General features: G+C 37.7%; 1 long non-coding RNA gene across 1 annotated transcript; it reads right to left on the reverse strand.

The window, feature by feature from the left end:
- Positions 1 to 3,076: 3,076 nt before the first annotated feature.
- On the reverse strand, positions 3,077 to 4,937 carry LOC144571830 (uncharacterized). Its single transcript, XR_013517588.1, has 3 exons — positions 4,698 to 4,937; positions 4,011 to 4,258; positions 3,077 to 3,243 (listed from the first exon to the last, which is right to left on the reverse strand). It is a non-coding gene; the product is annotated as an uncharacterized LOC144571830 (long non-coding RNA).
- Positions 4,938 to 20,812: the final 15,875 nt, after the last annotated feature.

A 20,812-nucleotide genomic window follows, 5' to 3' on the forward strand; every position in this document is an offset into this window, starting at 1 on the left:
ATTCTAGTAGTGACCCTACATAGCAAGATAATACGGCATTTGCAGCCCTAATACAACACTCCAAATGAAGGTGTTTGGAGCACTCTGGTAGTGCCTATATAGAGCAAGATAATAGGGCATTTACAACCCTAAAAAAAAAACTCCAATGGAAAGTATTTGGAGTACTATAGTAGTGTTTCCAGATGGCAAACTAATAGGTCATTGACGACCCTAATACAACACTCCAATTGAAGGTGTTTTGAGCACTCGACTAGTGTCTCTAGATGGCTAGATAATATGGCATTTTCAACACTAATACTACACTCTAATAGAAGGTGTTTGGAGCACTCTAGTAATGTTTCCAGATAGCAAGATAATATGACAATTACAACTCAATTACAACACTCCAATTGAAGGTGGTTGCAGCACTCTAATAGAGTCTCCAGATGGCAAGATAACAGGGCATATACAACCCTAATACAACACTCCAGTTAAAAGTGCTTGGAGCACTCGAGTAGTGTCTCCGGAGGACAAGATAGTAGGGCATTAATAACCCAAATACAACACTCCAATTGAAGTTGTCTGTACCACTCGAGTAGTGTCACCAGATGGCAAGATAATAGGGCATTTACAACCCTAATACAACACTCCAATTGAAGGTGTTTGGAGCACTCGAGTAGTGTCTCTAGATGGCAAAATAATAGGGCATTTACAACCCTAATACTACACTCGAATTGAAGGTGTTTGGAGCACTCTAGTAATGTCTCCAGATGAGAAAATAATAGGGCTTTAACAACCCGAATAAAGCACTCCAATTGAAGGTGTTTAGAGCACTTGAGTAGTGTGTCCAGATGGCAAGATAATAAGGCATTTACAACCCTAATACTATACTCGAATTGGAGGTGTTTGGAGTATTCTAGTAGTGACCCTACATAGCAAAATAATAGGGCATTTGCAACTCTAATACCAAATGAAGGTGTTTGGACCACTCTAGTGGTGTCTATATAGAGTAAGATAATAGGGCATTTACAATCCTAAAAAAACACTCCAATTGAAAGTCTTTGGAGTACTATAGTAGTGTCTTCAGATGACAAGCTAATAGGTCATTTACGACCCTAATAGAACACTCCAATTGAACGTGTTTTGAGCACTCGACTAGTGTCTCTAGATGGCAAGATAATATGGAATTTTGAACCCTAATACTACACTCTAATTTAATGTCTTTGGAGCACTCTAGTAATGTCTCTAGATAGCAAGATAATATGGCAATTACAACCGAATTACAACACTCCAATTGAAGGTGTTAGGAGCACTCTAATAGTGTCTCCAGATGGCAAGATAATAGGGCATATACAACCCTAATACAACACTCCAGTTGAAAGTGCTTGGAGCACTCGAGTAGTGTCTCAAGAAGGCAAGACAATAGGGCATTGACAACCCAAATACAACACTCCAATTGAAGGTTTTTAGAGCACTCGCGTAGTGTCTCTAGATGGCAAGATAATGTGGCATTTACAACTCTAATACAACACTCCAATTGAAGGTGGTTGGAGCACTCTAGTAATGTCTCCATATGACAAAATAATTGGGCTTTAACAACCCAAAAAAAACACTCCTGTTTAGAGCACTCGAGTACTGTGTCTAGATGGCAAGATAATAAGGCATTTAGAACCCTAATACTATACTCGAATTGGAGATGGTTGGACTATTCTAGTAGTGACCCTACATAGCAAGATAATAGGGCATTTGCAACCCTAATACAACACTCCAAATAAAGGTGTTTGGAGCACTCTTGTAGTGCCTTTATAGAGCATGATAATAGGGCATTTACAACTCTAAAAAAACACTCCAATTGAAAGTATTTGGAGTACTATAGTAGTGTCTACAGATGGCAAACTAATAGGTCATTGACGACCCTAATACAACATTCCAGTTGAAGGTGTTTTGAGCACTCAACTAGTGTCTCTAGATGGCAAGATAATATGGCATTTTCAACACTAATATACTACACTCTAATTGAAGGTGTTTGGAGCACTCTAGTAATGTTTCCAGATAGCAAGATAATATGGCAATTACAACCCAAATAAAACACTCCAATTGGAGGTGGTTGCAGCACTCTAATAGTGTCTCCAGATGGCAAGATAATAGGGCATGTACAACCCTAATACAACACTCCAGTTGAAAGTGCTTGGAGCACTCGAGTAGTGTCTCCAGAGGACAAGATAGTAGGGCATTACTCCAATTGAAGTTGTCTGTACCACTCGAGTAGTGTCACCAGATGGCAAGATAATAGGGCATTTACAACCCTAATACAACACTCCAATTGAAGATGTTTGGAGCACTCGAGTAGTGTCTATAGATGGCAAGATAATTGGGCATTTACAACCCTAATACTACACTCCAATTGAAGGTTTTTGGAGCACTCTAGTAATGTCTCCAGATGACAAAATAATAGGGCATTAACAACCCAAATAAAGCACTCCAATTGAAGGTGTTTAGAGCACTCGAGTAGTGTGTCTATATGGCAAGATAATAAGGCATTTACAACCCTAATACTATACTCAAATTGGAGGTGCTTGGAGTATTCTAGTAGTGACCCCACATAGCAAGACTAGTAATCGTGCCCGTGCACAGCAACGGGAGCAAATTATGTAGTAGAAAACATAATTTACTAAAGTATTTTTTTTCATAAAAAAATAGAGAAAATAAATATCATTGAATGTAATAACTTTAGAAAACCTAATTTACTAAAGTATTTGATTTCGATTGAAACTGATTGAAACTAATTTTGCCTACGTGTTGGGAGATGAGTAAGGTATAGCTGATTTTCACCTAGATCCATATTTGAACCCAAAAAATAAAATAAAAATATAGCACCTTAAGTATAGTAATTTTCATTTGTGTCTATGTTGCTTTCAAGTCTCATTGAAAATCTATTAATATGCCTTATTTTGTAATTTTTTTTTATACAGAGTTAATTTTCATAATCAAACCTCTTAAGATAGATTCTATTTTTTTTTATTTGTAACTAATATAGGAACCCAATTATTTTTTAAGTAGAGAATGAAAGAAACATATCATTATCCATATTACATAATATACTCTTTTTTTAAATTAATATACTCATAATAAAAGATACAAAACTATAATAAAGGACAAAGTGAAATGGAAACGTGTTGAAATGATAATTCAAATGAAAGTAAAACTATTAGACAAATAAACGCACATCTGGAATTGTTCGGTATCTCTGAACTTCAAGCTGAACTGCGCATAAATTAAATAAACTAAATTATTTACCAAACAAATGTGCAAAGGTCATTGTAACATGGGAATACCAAATATATAAAATTGATGAGTCCAGGTTATTATATGTTAATTTGGACAATAATAGATGAGTTATTAGTAACAAAATCAGTATTATTACATGGGAAGATAATCAGTGTTGCTAAAAGGGAAATTAATTGCTTTCAAATATTAAAAAAATCCAACGGCATGGAGAAATCCAACAACACTGAGATTATATATTGGTGTATAGACATTATGGTTCTCTTAGGCCAAAATACAAACAGTTGGTGCGCAAGACAAAGGCATAAATAAACAGATGTCGAAGCACAGAAAAAAAAGTAAACATGGATTGCATGAACCATGAAAAAGAGCAGAAGAGAGGCATTTGCTTTGCTAAAGAGTGAAGGGCCTTTCTCCCCATGGATATAAATTAACAAATATTAATAAGGTCAAGTTTAAATTTTAGAAGAAAAAAATAGAAGAAAAAAATAATAAAAAAAAGAAACAACTGCAGTGAGTCAAAGCCATTTGACATAATGGCAAGATCAACCCTTGTTGTCGATTAATGTATTTAAGTACCTCTTTCTATACAGCTAGACCATCCAACATTAAAATTGCCAGTTATTTGCTTGCAACACATAATAACAGTAAATCGACCAAGCTTTCAACTTGTTATAAAAATATGTCTTAATTGTAATACTATTACCACCCAACGCAAAACCTGAGAAATAATTTTAAAACCGTACTTGTATGTGTGCCAACCATTCTTGTCGCTGCTTTGCATCCCTGTAGGAGAACAGGGTGTTAAGACAGGATCCTGTAAGACGATTGTCCTCAAGACAATGTCAATGTCCATGTCTCCCATAAAGGACACTGACCCAAAGCCAACGGACCCTGCCTGGAAACCTCTAGCTTGTCGATCAGTTCCATGGAAGCAAACAACTGGTTGTAGTACTTGATTGCCTCATCAACCTCCCCTAAAGCAAGAAAACAACTGGAAGTAGAAGTACGTTAATACCCTTTCGTTACAAATACACAACATGAGACAGTATAATGGTGCTCCCAAAGAAAAAAAATACTAAACACTAAATGCAAGTCTTTTCCTTCCTTTATAATGTAACTTAAGTGTCCCCCATCAAGAATGAGAAATATCATCACACCGTTAATAATTAAAAGCATCTTTTGCAGGCCCTTCTTTACCCACAGTTACCTTTTTTTCTTTATTATCTGTTTATTAACCTTTTTTTATTTCTGGGGCACACATGAATTTTCTGTTCTTCCAAACTTATCTCACCCCCCCTACCAATTTCTTTCGGTGTATCCCTTCTTTCAAATTAAGATCAAAGATGTAATAGGTTCCACATGAATTTTCTAGGCACAATTTTGTGATTTGTTCCAAACCAGGCGTGTTCCCCAAATTATTACGCACTTACTTTGCAGCTCTAACACGAGCTCTGAGAAACCTAGTATCAGCCTCCAAGGCAATAAGACAGTCCCCTACTTCTCAAAAATTTTGAAAGTGAAATATTGGAAGAACTGTTGTACTCACCAATGCCAACCAACAATACAAGCGAGAAAACAGTGGCACACATCACAGCTGTAGTTATTGCATCAATAGGGCCTCCACTTGTCACAACATAGTGTAGAAAATATCTAAAAAACATAGAAAGTAAACCAAACTAAGATGGGACAATCAATTTTGAGGGTTTAGGGACAATCACAGCTGTCAATCTCCTAACAGGAGCTCGACCGAGGCACAAATACCAAATTATATATATATTAGAAAAAAAAAATCAAACTTAAACCAACAACAAAGAAAAAAAATACTATAAATAAGAACCATCTGAAATTATGTTCTTCAATGATTATCGATTTACCTTGATACAATTTCCAATGTTATCACAGAAAGCCATTAACAAAGTCATTTGTCTATCCAATTGACCGTGCCAGCTCTATTGGAGAAAATACATCACATAAATTAATTTAAATTGATCACAAAAGAGGTTAAATAGAATAAGAGTAGATTGAAAAGAAGCCATACCCAAAAAGTATAGGGAGAAATCCAGTGTAGAGGCACCGAGACAACACAAGCTAGAGACCACATGAAAAGTTTATCCAAAATTAGATGTTGCAATTTCTGCAAAGTTGAAACAATTAGTACCTAAAATTGAAAAACAGAAAACATCTAAACATTTAACTAAAAGAAAATGTAAAGAAAACAGTGCCTCACTGGATTGGCATTAGAGCTTGGTTCCTTGTATTTGCTGGTAAGAGATTGAACTTCTTTCATAATTTCCTACTACCCCTCCTAAAAAAAATATAGTTTACTATTTAGTCCTCGGTTCATCCAATTATAAAGTATTCAGAATTTAGTACCTATCTTCACTGCATTCTGATCAGACGGTTTACATACATAACTGGATTGCCCTTTATAACACCTCGTAACAGCATGGTACCAAAAAGATAGCAAATACCATAATTGTCCTTTCTGGGTTCATAACTGAACTGGTACATAATCAAACTTTTTTATAAAAAATCCTTTGATAACATGACATACATAAATAGTCTCATAAAAAAAACATAAATTTATTATAGTGGCATCTAGATCCTATATAACCTCATCACTTGAATTCAATTCGGACTGGCTAGAATTCTTTCCAATAAAAACACAAGCAATAAGCTTCTGAATCTATATAGCAATATTATCACTCAACACATCCAAGGAATAACTTTAGCTTATATACATTAATTGAATTTAGAGCCTTAAAATGCAGATAATTTAAAGAGAGTAGCAAAGAAAATCAGATGCTAAAAACATGTACATGTTGAACTAACCCATCTTCACTGCAGCTGTAGAATGCATGTGAGCTACCGGGTTCAATTGCTATTTTGTGGAGTGTGGACACTTTCACCATGAGACCCAATTTTCTTTGTGTTTGCTCTGCCATTATCCTTGATCTTACCAACTCTAACCTGATTAAAATTGAAACTTTTGCAGTTAATTTGTACCTACTGATTCTTATAACAATTCAGAATTCAATTAAAAGTCAGACAAATAATTTTCACTATATTATTGGAAATAACAAAATCGTGGCCACTTATAGATTTGCTACAAAATGAAGAAAAATGGCAGAATTTCGTAAAAATAAATAGAAAAGATTGAGATATCTAATCAACACGATAGGAATTGCATACAAGATAGGACCAAACAAAAAGCAACTCAAATCGAATCAAATCAATCAACACGATAGGAATTGCATACAGAACAGATCGATTATTCATCAGACAATATTGACCTAGAGAAAGACGAACCTTTCTGCTTCTTGTTGCTGTAGAAGTAGAAGGCAGCGACCGCACCAACCGCCGCCACTGCCACGGCGATCGAGATGATTTCGCCTTGCGTCATCTCCATCTCTCTGCTCTCTCTTTGTCTTTATCTCCCGCCTCAGTCTCTCTTTTCTCTTTGTGAGTATCTCTCAAGATTTATGGGTTTGGTGAGAAGAGGGATTCTAGATGGGTAGGTGAGCTGAGCGGAGAGGAGACGTTGGGGCCTTGGGGTAGATGCTGAGGTATGGTAGAGGAGCGGGACAGTTATCTGATATTCTCCCAGTGCTTTGAGAGAGACGGTGAACGAAGGCGGAGTGGCGGAGATCTGAGGCGATTAGGGTTTTCTCTCTTTTTTTCTTCGGAAGAAGGGATCGGGGAGGGAGGGGGGCACAGAGATAATTTGCTGGGAGAAGCGCAGCGCTCAAGCGAAAAAATTTAGGCATCGTAGATTAATTTGCACGATTTTTGATTGAAATCCGACGGTGCAGAATCAAAATACCTGTGATAATACATGTAGCGGTACGTGTAACGGGTACAATTTTAACTAATTTTGGACTTCTACACGTATAAAGGATGTATTTAATCAAAGGAAGGCAGATTGTTTGTTTAGATGGCTCAGATTCAATCCGAAAAAAAAACAGTAAATCAGGACCTTTGCAGGATCTAGACATTAAGCTCCTTAATAAGGTAGGGGAGATAATAGGACATTTGCAACCCTAATACCAAATGAAGGTGTTTGGACCACTCTAGTAGTGTCTATATAGAGCAAGATAATAGGACATTTTCAACCCTAAAAACACACTCCAATTGAAAGTCTTTGGAGTACAATAGTAGTGTCTCCAGATGGCAAGCTAATAGGTCATTTACGACCCTAATACAACACTCCAATTGAACTTGTTTTGAGCACTCGACTAGTGTCTCTAGATGGCAAGATAATATGAAATTTTCAACCCAAATACAACACTCCAATTTAAGGTGTTTGGACCACCCTAGTCGTGTCTCTATATGACAAGATAATAGGGCATTTAAAACCCTAATACAACACTCCCATTGACAATGCTTGAAGCACTCTAGTAATGACTATATATAGCATGATAATAGGACATTTACAACCCTTATACAACATCTCAATTGAAAGTGTTGGGATCACTCTAGTATTGTTTCCAGATGACAAGATAATAAGGCATTTACAACCCTAATACAACACTCCAATTGAATGTGTTTGGAGCACTCTAGTAGTGACTCTATATAGCAAGATAATATGTGGCATTTACAACCCTAAAACAAACTCCAATTCATGGTGTTTGGAGGACTCTAGTAGTGTCACTATATGGCAAGATAATAGGGCATTTACAACCCTAATACAACACTCCAATTAACGATTTTTAGAGCACTCGCGTAGTGTCTCCAAATGACAAGATAATAGGGCATTTACCACCCTAATACTACACTCTAATTGAAGGTGTTTGGAGCACTCTAGTAGTGTCACTATATGGCAAGATAATATGTCATTTACAACCCTAATCGTACACCCCAGTTGAAGGTGTTTGGAGCACTCAAGTAGTGTCTGCAGATGACAAGATAATAGGGCATTTATAACCCTTATATAACACTCCAATTGAAGGTGTTTGCAGCACTTGAGTGGTGTCTCTAGATGGCAAGATAATAGGATATTTACAACCCTAATACAACACTCCAATTGTAGTTGTTCCGAGCACTCTAGTAGTGTCACTATATGGCAAAATAATAGGGCATTTATAGCCCTAATCGTACACTCCAATTGTAGTTGTTTTGAGCACTCTAGTAGTGTCTGCAGATGACAAGATAATAGGGCATTTACAACCCTTATATAACGCTCCAATTGAAGGTGTTTGGACCACTCTAGTTGTGTTTCCAGATGGCATGGTAAAAGGGCGTTTTCAACTCTTATACAACACTCCAATTTAAGGTGTTTGGAGCACTCTAGTTGTGTCTTTATATGGCAATATAATAGGGCATTTACAATTCTAATACAACACTCCCATTGAAGGTGCTTGAAACACTCTAGTAGTGACTCTATATACCAAGATAATAGCGTACGATTATAATACAACACTCAAATTTAAGGTGCTTGGAGCACTCTAGTTGTGTCTGCAGATGGCAAGGTAAAAGGGCGTTTACAACCCTTGTAAAACACTCCAGTTTAAGGTGTTTTGACCACCCTAGTTGTGTCTCTATGTGACAAGATAATAGGGCATTTAAAACCCTAATACAACACTCTCATTGACGGTGCTTGAAGCACTCTAGTAATGATATAGCAAGATAATAGGGTATTTACAACCCTAATACAACACTCCAATTGAAGGTGTTTGGAGCACTCCAGTAGTGTCTCTAGATGTCCATATAATAGTGCATTTACAACCCTAAAACAACACTTCAATTGAAGTTGTTTTGGGCACTCAAGTAGTGTCTCCAGATGGCAAGATAATTGGGCATTTACAACCCTAATACAACACTCCAATTAAAAGTGTTTGGAGAGCTCAAGTAGTGTCTCCAGATGGAAAGATAATAGCGCATTTACGACCCTAATACAACTCTCCAATTGAACGTGTTTGAAACACTCTAGTAGTGTCTTTAGATGACAAGATAATAAGGCATCTACAACCCTAATACTACACTCCAATTTTAGGTGTTTGATTCACTCTAGTAGTGTCTCTAGATGGCAAGATAATAGAGAGTTTACAACCCTAATACAGCAGCCCAATTGAAGGTGTTTGGAGCACTCTAGTAGTGTCTCCATTTGGCAATATAATTAGTCATTTACATCCCTAATACAACACTCCAATTGAAGGTGTTTGAAGCACTCTAGTAGTCTCTCTAGATGGCAAGGTAACAGGGCATATACAACCATAAGACAACACTCCAATTCAATGTGTTTGGAGCACTCCAGTAGTGTCTCTATATGGAAAAATAATAGGACATTTACAACCCGAATACAACACTCCATTTGAAGTTGTTTGGAGCACTCTAGTAGTGACTCTATATAGCAAGATAATAGGGCATTTGCAACCCTAGTACCAAATGAAGGTGTTTGGACCACTCCAGTAGTGTATATATAGAGTAAGATAATAGGGCATTTACAACCCTAAAAACACAACAATTGAAGTTGTTTGTAGCACTCGACTAGTGTCTCCAAATGGCAAGATAATATAGGGCATTTACGACCCTTATACAACACTCCAATTGAAGGTGTTTGGACCACTCCAGTAGTGATTCTATATAGAAAGATAATATGGCCTTACAATACTCCAATTGAAGGTGTTTGAAGCACTCGAGCATTGTCTCGAGATGGAAAGATAATAGGGCATTTACAATCCTAATACAGCACTGCAATTGAGGCAACCCCAATACTTTACTCCAATTAAAGATATTTGGAGCACCCAAGTAGTGATTCTATATAGCAAGATAATACGATATTTAAAAGGCATTTGCTGCACTCTAGTAGTGTCTCTATATGGCAAGATTAAAAGGTGTTTACAACCCTAATACAACATTCCAATTGAAGGTGTTTGGAGCACTCTAGTATTGTCTCTATATGACAAGATAATCGGGCATTTACATCCCTAATACCACACTCCAATTGAAGATGTTTGGAGGACTTGAGTAGTGTCTCTAGAAGGCAGGATAATAGGGCATTTATAGTCATAAAACAAACTCCAATTGACGGTGTTTGGAGCACTCTAATAGTGTCTCTAGAAGGCAGGATAATAGGGCATTTTAAACCCTAAAACAAAACTGCAATTGAAAGTGTTTGGAGCACACTAGTAGTGTCTCCAGATGTCAAGATAATATTGCATTTACAACCCGAATACATCACTCCAAATGAAGGTGTTTTGAGCACTCTAGTTGTGCCTTTATAGAGCAAGATAATAGGGCATTTACAAGCCTACAAAAACACTCCAAATGAAGGTGTTTTGAGCACTCGTGTAGTGTCTCGAAATGGCAAGATAATAAGGTAAATGCAACCATAATACAACAGTTAAATTGAACATGTTTGGAGCACTCTACTAATGTCTCCAAATGGCAAGATAAAAGGGCATTTACAACGCAAATACAACACTCCAATTGAAGGTGTTTGGAGCACTCTAGTTGTGTCTCCAGATGGCATGGTAAAAGGGCATTTTCAAATCTAATACAACACTCTGATTTAAGGTGTTTGGAGCACTTTAGTATTGTCTATATATGACAAAATAATAGGGCATTTACAACCCTAATACAACACTCCAATTGAAGGTGCTTCAAACACTCTAGTAGTAACTCTATATAAGAAGATAATAGGGCATTTACAACCCAAAAACAATACTCCAATGGAAGGTGTTTGGAGCACTCTAATATTGTCCCCAGATGACAAGAGAATTGCCCATTTACAACCCAAATACAACACTCCAATTGAAGGTGTTAGGAGCACTCTAGTACCTTCTCTACAAGGCAAGATACTAGGGCATTTACAATCCTAATACAACACTTCAATTGAAGGTTTTTGGAGCACTCTAGTGGTTCCTCTATAGAGAATGATAATAGGGCTTTTACAACCCTAAAAAAACACACGAATTGAAGGTTGGAGCCCACGAGTAGTGTCTCCAGATTGCAAGATAATAGGGCATTAACAACCCTAAAATAACACTCCAATTGAAGGTGTTTGGAGCACTGTAGTAGTGTGTCCAGATGAAAAGATAACAAGGCATTTACAACCCTAATACAATACTCCAATTGAACGTGTTTGGAGCACTCTAGTAGTGTCTCGAGATGGAAAGATAACAAGGCATTTACAACCCTAATACTACACTCCAATTGAAGGTGTTTGGAGCACTCTAGTAATGTCTCCATATGGCAAGATAATAGGTCATTTATAGCCCAAATACAACACTCCAACTGAAGGTGTTTGGAGCCCTCTAGTAATGTCTCCAGATGGCATGATAATAGGGCATTTACAACCCAAATACGACACTCCAATTGAAGGTATTAGGAGCACTCTAGGAGTGTCTCTATATGGCAAGATACTAGGGCATTTACAATCCTAATACGACACTCCAATTGAAGGTTCTGGGAGCATTCTAGTAGTGCCTTTACAGAGCATGATAATGGGGCATTTACAACCCTAAAAAAACACTCCAATTGAAGGTGTTTGGAGCTCATGAGTAGTGTCTCCAGATGGCAAGATAATAGGACATTAACAACCCAAATACAACACTCCAATTGAAGGTGTTTGGAGCACTCTAATAGTGTCTCCAAATGACAAGATAATCAGGCATGTACAACCATAATACAACACTCCAATTGAACCTGTTTGGAGCACTCTAGTTGTATCTCAAGATGGCGAGATAATGGGTCATTTACGACTGTAATACAACACTCCAATTGATTGTGTTTGGAGTACTCTAGTAATGACTCTATATAGCAAAATAATATGGCATTTACAACCCTAAAACAACACTCCAATTGAAGTTGTTTGGGGCACTCGAGTAGTGTCTCCAGATGGCAAGATAATTGGGCATTTACAATCCTAATACAACAATCTAATTGAAAGTATTTGGAGCACTCTAGTAGTGTCTCCAGATGGCAAGATAATAGCTCATTTACGACCCAAATACAACACTCTAATTGAAGGTGTTTGAAGCACTCTAGTAGTGCCTATAGAAGGCAAGATAATAAAGCATTAACAACCCTAATATTACACTCCAATTATAGGTATTTGAATCACTCTTGTATTGTCTCTAGATAGCAAGATAATAAGGCGATTACAACTCTAATACAACACCCCAATTTATGGTGTTTGGAGCACTCTAGTGGTGTCTCCATATGGCAAGATAATTGGACATTAACAACCATAACACAACAATCCAATTGATGGTGTTTGGAGCACTCTAATAGTGTCTCCAGATGACAAGAGAATTGGTCATTTACAACCCTAAAAAAACACTCCAATTGAAGGTGTTTGGAGCACTCGCGTGGTGTCGCCAGGAGGCAAGACAATAAGGCATGGACAACTCTAATACTACACTCCAATTGAAGGTGTTTGGAGGACTCTAGTAATGTCCCCATATGGCAAGATAATAGGGCATTTACAACCCAAATACAACACTCCAACTAAAGGTGTTTGGAGCACTCTAGTAATGTCTCCAGATGGCAAGAGGGCATTAACAACCCAAATACGACACTCCAATTGAAGGTATTAGGAGCACTCTAGTAGTGTCCCTATATGGCAAGATACTAGGGCATTTACAATCCTAATACGACACTCCAATTGAAGGTTCTGGGAGCATTCTAGTAGTGCCTCTACAGAGCATGATAATGGGGCATTTACAGCCCTAAAAAAACACTCCAATTGAAGGTGTTTGGAGCCCACGAGTAGTGTCTCCAGATGGCAAGATAATAGGGCATTAAGAACCCAAATACAACACTCCAATTGAAAGTGTTTGGAGCACTCTAATAATAGTGTCTCCAAATGACAAGATAATCAGGCATGTACAACCCTAATACAACACTCCAATTGAATGTATTTGGAGCACTCTAGTAGTATCTCAAGATGAAAAGATAATAGGGCATTTACAACTCTAATACAACACTCCAATTGAAGGTGTTTAGAGTACTCGAGTAGTGACTCTATATAGCACGATAATACGGCATTTACAGCCCTAATACAACAGTCCAATTTAAGTGTTTGGAGCATTCTAATAATGGCTACAGATGGCAAGATAATAGGGCATTTACAACCCTAAAACAACACTCCAATTGAAGTTGTTTGGAGCACTCCAGTAGTGATTCTATATAACAAGATAATAGGGCATTTATAACCCTAGTACAACACTGCAATTAAGGGTGTTTGAAGCACTCTAGTAGTGTCTCCATATGACAAGATAATATTGCATTTACAACCTTAAAACAACACTCTAATTGAACGTGTTTGGTGCACTCGAGTAGTGTCTCCACATGGCAAGATAATAGGCTATTTACAACATAAATACAACACTCCAATTGAACGTGTTTGGAGCACTCGAGTAGTGTCTCCACATGGCAAGATAAAAGGCATTTACAACTCTAATACAACACTCCAATTGAAGGTGTTTGGAGTACTCTAGTAGTGTCTTCAGAAGGCAAAATAATTGGGCATTTACAACCCTAATGCTACACTCCAATTGTAGCTGTTTGAATCACTCTAGTAGTGTCTCTATATAACAAGATAATAGGGCATTTACAACCTTAAAACAACACTCCAATTGAAGGTGTTTGGACCACTCGAGTAATGTCTCCAGATGGCAAGATAATAGGATATTTACAACATGAATACAACACTCCAATTGAAGGTGTTCGGAGCATACTAGTACTGTCTCCAGATGGCAAGATAATAGGGCATTTACAACCCTTATACAACACTCCAATTGAAGGTGTTTCATGCACTAGAGTAGCGTCTCCAGATTGCAAGATAATAGGGCATTTACGACCCTAATACAACACTCTAATTAAAGGTGTTTGGAGCAATCTAGTAGTGACTCTATATTGCAAGATAATAAGGCATTTACAACCCTAATACAACAATCCAATTCAAGGTGTTTGGAGCACTCGAGTAGTGTCTCTAGATGGCAATATAATAGGGCATTTACAACCCTAATACTACACTCCAATTGAAAGTGTTTGGACCACTCAAGTTGTGTCTCCAGATGGCAAGATAATAGGATTTACAACCCAAATACAACACTCCAATTGAAGGTGTTTAGTGCACAAGAGAAGTGTCGCCAGATGGCAAGATAATAGGGCATTTACGACCCTAATACAATACTTCAATTGAAGGTGTGTGGAGCAATCTAGTACTGACTCTATATTGCAAGATAATAAGGCATTTACAACCCTAATACAACACTCTAATTGATGGTATTTGCAGCACTCAAGTAGTGTCTCTAAATGGCAAGATAATAGGGCATTTACAACCCTAATACAACAGTCCAATTGAAGTGTTTGGAGCAGTCTAGTAATGTCTATAAATGGCAAGATAATAGGGCATTTATAACCCTAAAACAACACTCCAATTGAAGTTGTTTGGTAAACTCGAGTTGTGTCTCTATATGGCAAGATAATAGGGCATTTAACACTCCAATTGAAGGTTTTTGGACCACTCCAGTAGAGACTCTTTATAGCAAGATAATAGGGTATTTACAACCCTAATACAACACTCCAATTGAAGGTGTTTGGAGCACTCCAGTAGTGTCTCTAGATGGCAAGATAATAGGGCATTTACAACCCTAATACAAAACTCCAATTAAAAGTGTTTGGACCACTTGAGTAGTGCCTCCAGATGGCAAGATAATAGAGCATTTACAACCCTAATACAACTCTCCAATTGAAGGTGTTTGGCGCACTAGAGTAGTGTCTCCAGATGGCAAGATAATAGGGCATTTACAACCCTAATACAACACTTTAATTGAAGGTGTTTCGAGCAATCTAGTAGTGACTCTATATTGCAAGATAATAAGGAACCCTAATACAACAATCCAATTCAAGGTGTTTGGAGCAGTCGAGTAGTGTCTCTAGATGGCAATATAATAGGGCATTTACAACCCTAATACTACACTCCAATTGAAAGTGTTTGGATCACTCAAGTAGTGTCTCCAGATGGCAAGATAATAGGATATTTCCAACCCAAATATAACACTCCAATTGAAGGTGTTTGGTGCACTAGAGAAGTTTCGCAAGAAGGCAAGATAATAGGATATTTACGACCCTAATACAACACTCCAATTGAAGGTGTTTGGAGCAATCTAGTACTGACTCTATATTGCAAGATAATAAGGCATTTACAACCCTAATACAACACTCCAATTGATGGTATTTGGAGCACTCGAGTAGTCTCTCTAAATGACAAGATAATAGGGCATTTACAACCCTAATACAACAGTCCAATTGAAGTGTTTGGAGCATTCTAATAATGGCTACAGATAGCAAGATAATAGGGCATTTACAACCCTAAAACAACACTCCAATTGAAGTTGTTTGGAGCACTCCAGTAGTGACTCTATATAACAAGATAATTGGGTATTTACAACCCTAATACAATACTCTAATTAAAGATGTTTGAAGCACTCTAGTAGTCTCCACATGGCAAGATAATCGGGCATTTATAACCCTAATACAGCACTGCAATTGAAGGTGTTTGAAGCATTCGAGTAGTGTCTCCATATGACAAGATAATATTGCAATTACAACCTTAAAACAACACTCCAATTGAAGGTGTTTGGAGCACTCGAGTAGTGTCTCCAGATGGCAAGATAATAGGCTATTTACAATATGAATACAACACTCCAGTTGAAGGTGTTCCGAGCATACTAGTAGTGTCTCAAGATGACAAGATAATTGGGCATTTACAACCCTAATACAACACTTCAATTGAAGGTGTTTGGAGCACTCGAGTAGTATGTATAGATGGCAAGATAATAGGGCATTTACAACCCTAATAATACAGTCCAATTGAAGTGTTTGGAGCATTCTAATAATGGCTACAAATGATAAGATAATAAGGCATTTACAACCCTAAAACAACAATCCAATTGAAGTTTTTTGGAGCACTCCAGTAATGACTCTATATAAAAAGATAATTGGGCATTTACAACCCAAATAAGACACTTCAATTGAAGGTGTTTGGTGCACTCGAGTAGTGTCTCTATATGGCAAGTTAATAGGGCATTTACAACCCAAATACAACACTCCAATTGAAGGTGTTTGGTGCACTAGAGAAATGTCGCCAGATGGCAAGATAATAGGGCATTTACGACCTAATACAACACTCTAATTGAAGGTGTTTGGAGCAATCTAGTACTGACTCTATTTTGCAAGAATATAAGGCATTTACAACCCTAATACAGCACTCCAATTCATGTTATTTGGAGCACTCAAGTAGTGTCTCTAAATGGCAAGATAATAGGGCATTCACAACCCTAAAACAACAGTCCAATTGAAGTGTTTGGAGCAGTCTAGTAATGTCTACAAATGGCAAGATAATGGGGCATTTACAACCCTAAAACAACACTCCAATTTATGTTGTTTGGTGCACTCGAGTAGTGTCTCTGTATGGCAAGATAATAGGGCATTTACAACCCAAATAAGACACTCCAATTGAAGGTGTTTGGTGCACTCAAGTAGTGTCTCTATATAGCAAGATAATAGGGCATTTACAACCCAAATACGACACTCCAATTGAAGGTGTTTCGAGCACTCTAGTAGTGACTCTATATAGCAAGATAATAGGGTATTTACAACTCTAATACAACACTCTAATTGAAGGTGTTTGGAGCAATCGAGTAGTGTCTCTAGATCGCAAGATATAGGGCATTTACGACCCTAATACAACACTCCAATTGAAGGTGTTGAAGCTATCTTAGTGACTCTATATTGCAAGATAATAAGGCATTTACAACCCTAATACAACACTCCAATTGATGGTATTTACAGCACTCGAGTAGTGTCTCTCAATGGTAAGATAATAAGGCATTTACAACCCTAATACAACAGTCCAATTGAAATGTTTGGAGCATTCTAATAATGGCTACAGATGGCAAGATAATAGGACATTTAGAACCCTAAAACAACCCTCCAATTGAAGTTGTTTGGAGCACTCCAGTAGTGACTCTATATAACAAGATAATAGGGCATTTACAACCCTAATACAACATTCTAATTAAAGGTGTTTGGAGCACTCGAGTAGTGTCTCAACATGGCAAGATAATAGGTCATTTATAACCCTAATACGGCACTGCAATTGAGGGTGTTTGAAGCACTCCAGTAGTGTCTCCATATGACAAGATAATATTGTATTTACAACCTTAAAACAACACTCCAATTGAAGGTGTTTGGAGCACTCGAGTAGTGTCTCCACATGGAAAGATAATAGGCTATTTACAACATGAATACAACACTCCAATTGAAGGTGTTCGGAGCATACTAGTAGTGTCTCCAGATGACAAGATAATTGGGCATTTACAACCGTAATACAACACTCCAATTGAAGGTGTTTGGAGCAGTCGAGTAGTGTGTCTAGATGGCAAGATAATATGGCATTTTCAACCTTAATAATACACTCGAATTGGAGGTGTTTGCAGTATTCTAGTAGTGACTCTACATAGCAAGATAATAGGGCATTCACAACCCTAATACAACACTCTAAATGAAGGTGTTTGGAGCACTCTAGTAGTGCCTCTATAGAGCAAGATAATAGGGCATTTACAACCCCAAAAAATCACTCCAATTGAAAGTGTCTGGAGCATTCGCGTGAGTTCTCTATATGGCATTTACAACCCTAATACAATACTCCAATTGAAGGTATTTGGAGCACTTGAGTATTGTATCCATATGGCAAGATAATAGGGCATTTACGACCCTAATACAACACTCCTTTTGAAGGTGTTTGGACCACTCCAGTAGTGACTCTATATAACAAGATAATAGGGCATTTAGAACCCTAATACAAAACTCCAATTAAAGGTGTTTGGACCACTCGAGTAGTGTCTCCAGATGGCAAGATAATAGAGCATTTACAACCCTAATACAACACTCCAATTGAAGATGTTTGGTGCACTAGAGTAGTGTCTCTAGATGGCAAGATAATAGGGCATTTATGACCCTAATACAACACTCTAATTGAAGGTGTTTGGAGCAATCTAGTAGTGACTCTATATTGCAAGATAATAGTGCATTTACGACCCTAATACAACAATCCAATTCAAGGTTTTTGAAGCACTCGAGTAGTGTCTATAGATGGCAAGATAATAGGGCATTTACAATCCTAATACTACACTCCAATTGAAAGTGTTTGGACCACTCAAGTAGTGTCTCCAGATGGCAAGATAATAGGGTATTTACAACCCTAATACGAGACTCCAATTGAAGGTGTTTGGTGCACTAGAGAAGTGTAGTGTCGCTAGATGGCAAGATAATAAGGCATTTACGACCCTAATACAACACTCCAATTGAAGGTGTTTGGAGCAATCTAGTACTGACTCTATATTGGAAGATAATAAGGCATTTACAACCCTAATACAACACTGCTATTGATGGTATTTGGAGCACTCGAGTAGTGTCTCTAAATGGCAAGATAATAGGGCATTTACAACCCTAATACAACAGTCCAATTGAAGTGTTTGGAGCAGTCTAGTAATGTCTACAAATGGCAAGATAATAGGGCATTTACAACCCTTAAACAACACTCCAATTGAAGTTGTTTGGTGCACTCGAGTAGTGTCTCTATATGGCAAGATAATTGGGCATTTACAACCCTAATATGACACTCCAATTGAAGGTGTTTGGCACACTCTAGTAGTGACTCTATATAGCAAGGTAATAGGGTATTTACAACCCTAATACAACACTCCAATTGAAGGTGTTTGGAGCACTCGAGTAGTGTCTCTAGATGGCAAGATAATAGGGCATTTACAACCCTAATACAACATTCCAATTGAAATGTTTGGAGCATTCTAAGAATGGCTACATATGGCAAGATAATAGGGCATTTACAACCCTAAAACAACACTCCAATTGAAGTTGTTTGGAGCACTCCAGTAGTGACTTTATATAACAAGATAATAGGCATTTACAACCCTAATACAACACTCCAATTGAACGTGTTTGGAGCATTCTAGTAATATCTCCATATGGCAAGATAATATGGCATTTACAACCATAATATTACACTCCAATTGAAGGTGCTTGGAGCACTCGAGTGGTATCTTTGTATGAGAAGATAATAGGCCATTTACAACCCGAATACAACACACCAATTGTAGGTCTTTGCAGCAAACTAGTAGTGTACCCGGATGGAAAGAGAAGATGGTGGTTGCAACCCTAATACAACACTCCAATTGAAGTTGTTTATAGCACTCCAGTATTGTCTTCATATGGCAAGAGAAGAGGGTAGTTGCAACCCTAAACAACACACCAATTGAAGGTCTTTACAGCACTCTAGTAGTGTCTCCATATGGCTAGAGAAGAGAGTAGTTGCAAACCTCATACAACATTCAAATTAAAGGTCTTTGAAGCACACTTGTTATGTCTCTATATGGCAAGAGAAGATGGTAGTTGCAACACTAATACAACACTCCAATTAAAGGTCTTTCCAGCATACTAGTAGTGTCCCCCGATGGCAAGAGAAGAGGTGGTTACAACCCTAATACAACACTCCAATTAAATGTATTTATAGCACTCTCGTAGTGTTTTCGTATGGGTAAGAAAAGAGGGTAGTTGTAACCATAAACAACACACCAATTAAAGGTCTTTGCAGCACTCTAGTAGTGTCTCCATATGGCAAGAGAGGAGGTAGTTTTAACCCTCAGACAACCCTCCAATTGAATATCTTTGCAACACACTAGTAGTGTCTCTAGATGACAACATAAGAGGGTAGTTGTAACGCTAATACAACACTCTAATTGAAGATATTTGCCACACACTACTAGTGTGTCTAGATTGCAAGAGAAGAGAGTAGTTGCAACCCTTATACAATAGTCCGAGCGATGCACCAATTCGGGTTCCAACATTTAGAACCTGAAAATTAAATCTTTGCTTTAGAACCTGAAAATTAAATATGCACCAGTTTGAGTTCGAATCTACCTTCTTGATCAACTACGTCTCTTTGCTCTTCACTAGAGAAATCTTATCGGATTCGGGTCTGGAGCGATTTGATTGGGTTTTCTCAACTCGAGTAAATGATTTCGGTTCATATCTCCGCAAGAGAGGAGAGAGCTTTTCAATCACCGATGTCTCTTTGCTCTTCAAAGGAAAAACCTTATTAGATCTGGGTCTGGAGTGATCCGATTGGGTTTTCTCAACACGAGTCGACAGATCGGGTTCGCATCTCCGCAAGAGAGGAGAAACCTTCTCAATCAGTGACGTGTATTTGCTCTTCACTGGAGAAACCTTCTTGAATCCATTTGGAACCGGTTCCGGTTTGGATATCCAAAAGAGAGGAAAGTTCTCAATCAGCGACAACTCTTTCTCTTCACTGTGGAAACACCTGCTCTCACCATTGATCGGAGGAGGAGATGGAGAGAACGATTTTACCTAATTGCCTGATCGTTGGCAGAGAAGAGACTTCAGTCTGATCGGGGAGAAGGCGAGTGTAGACGAATGATTTTGTAAGTTCGTTAGAAAATGGATCAGATCATAAATAATTTGGAAATAGAGATCAATTAGACAGTTAGGAGGA

Source organism: Carex rostrata, chromosome 19 (genome assembly GCF_964058835.1).
Source record: "Carex rostrata chromosome 19, lpCarRost1.2, whole genome shotgun sequence".
NCBI classification, from domain to species: domain Eukaryota; kingdom Viridiplantae; phylum Streptophyta; class Magnoliopsida; order Poales; family Cyperaceae; genus Carex; species Carex rostrata.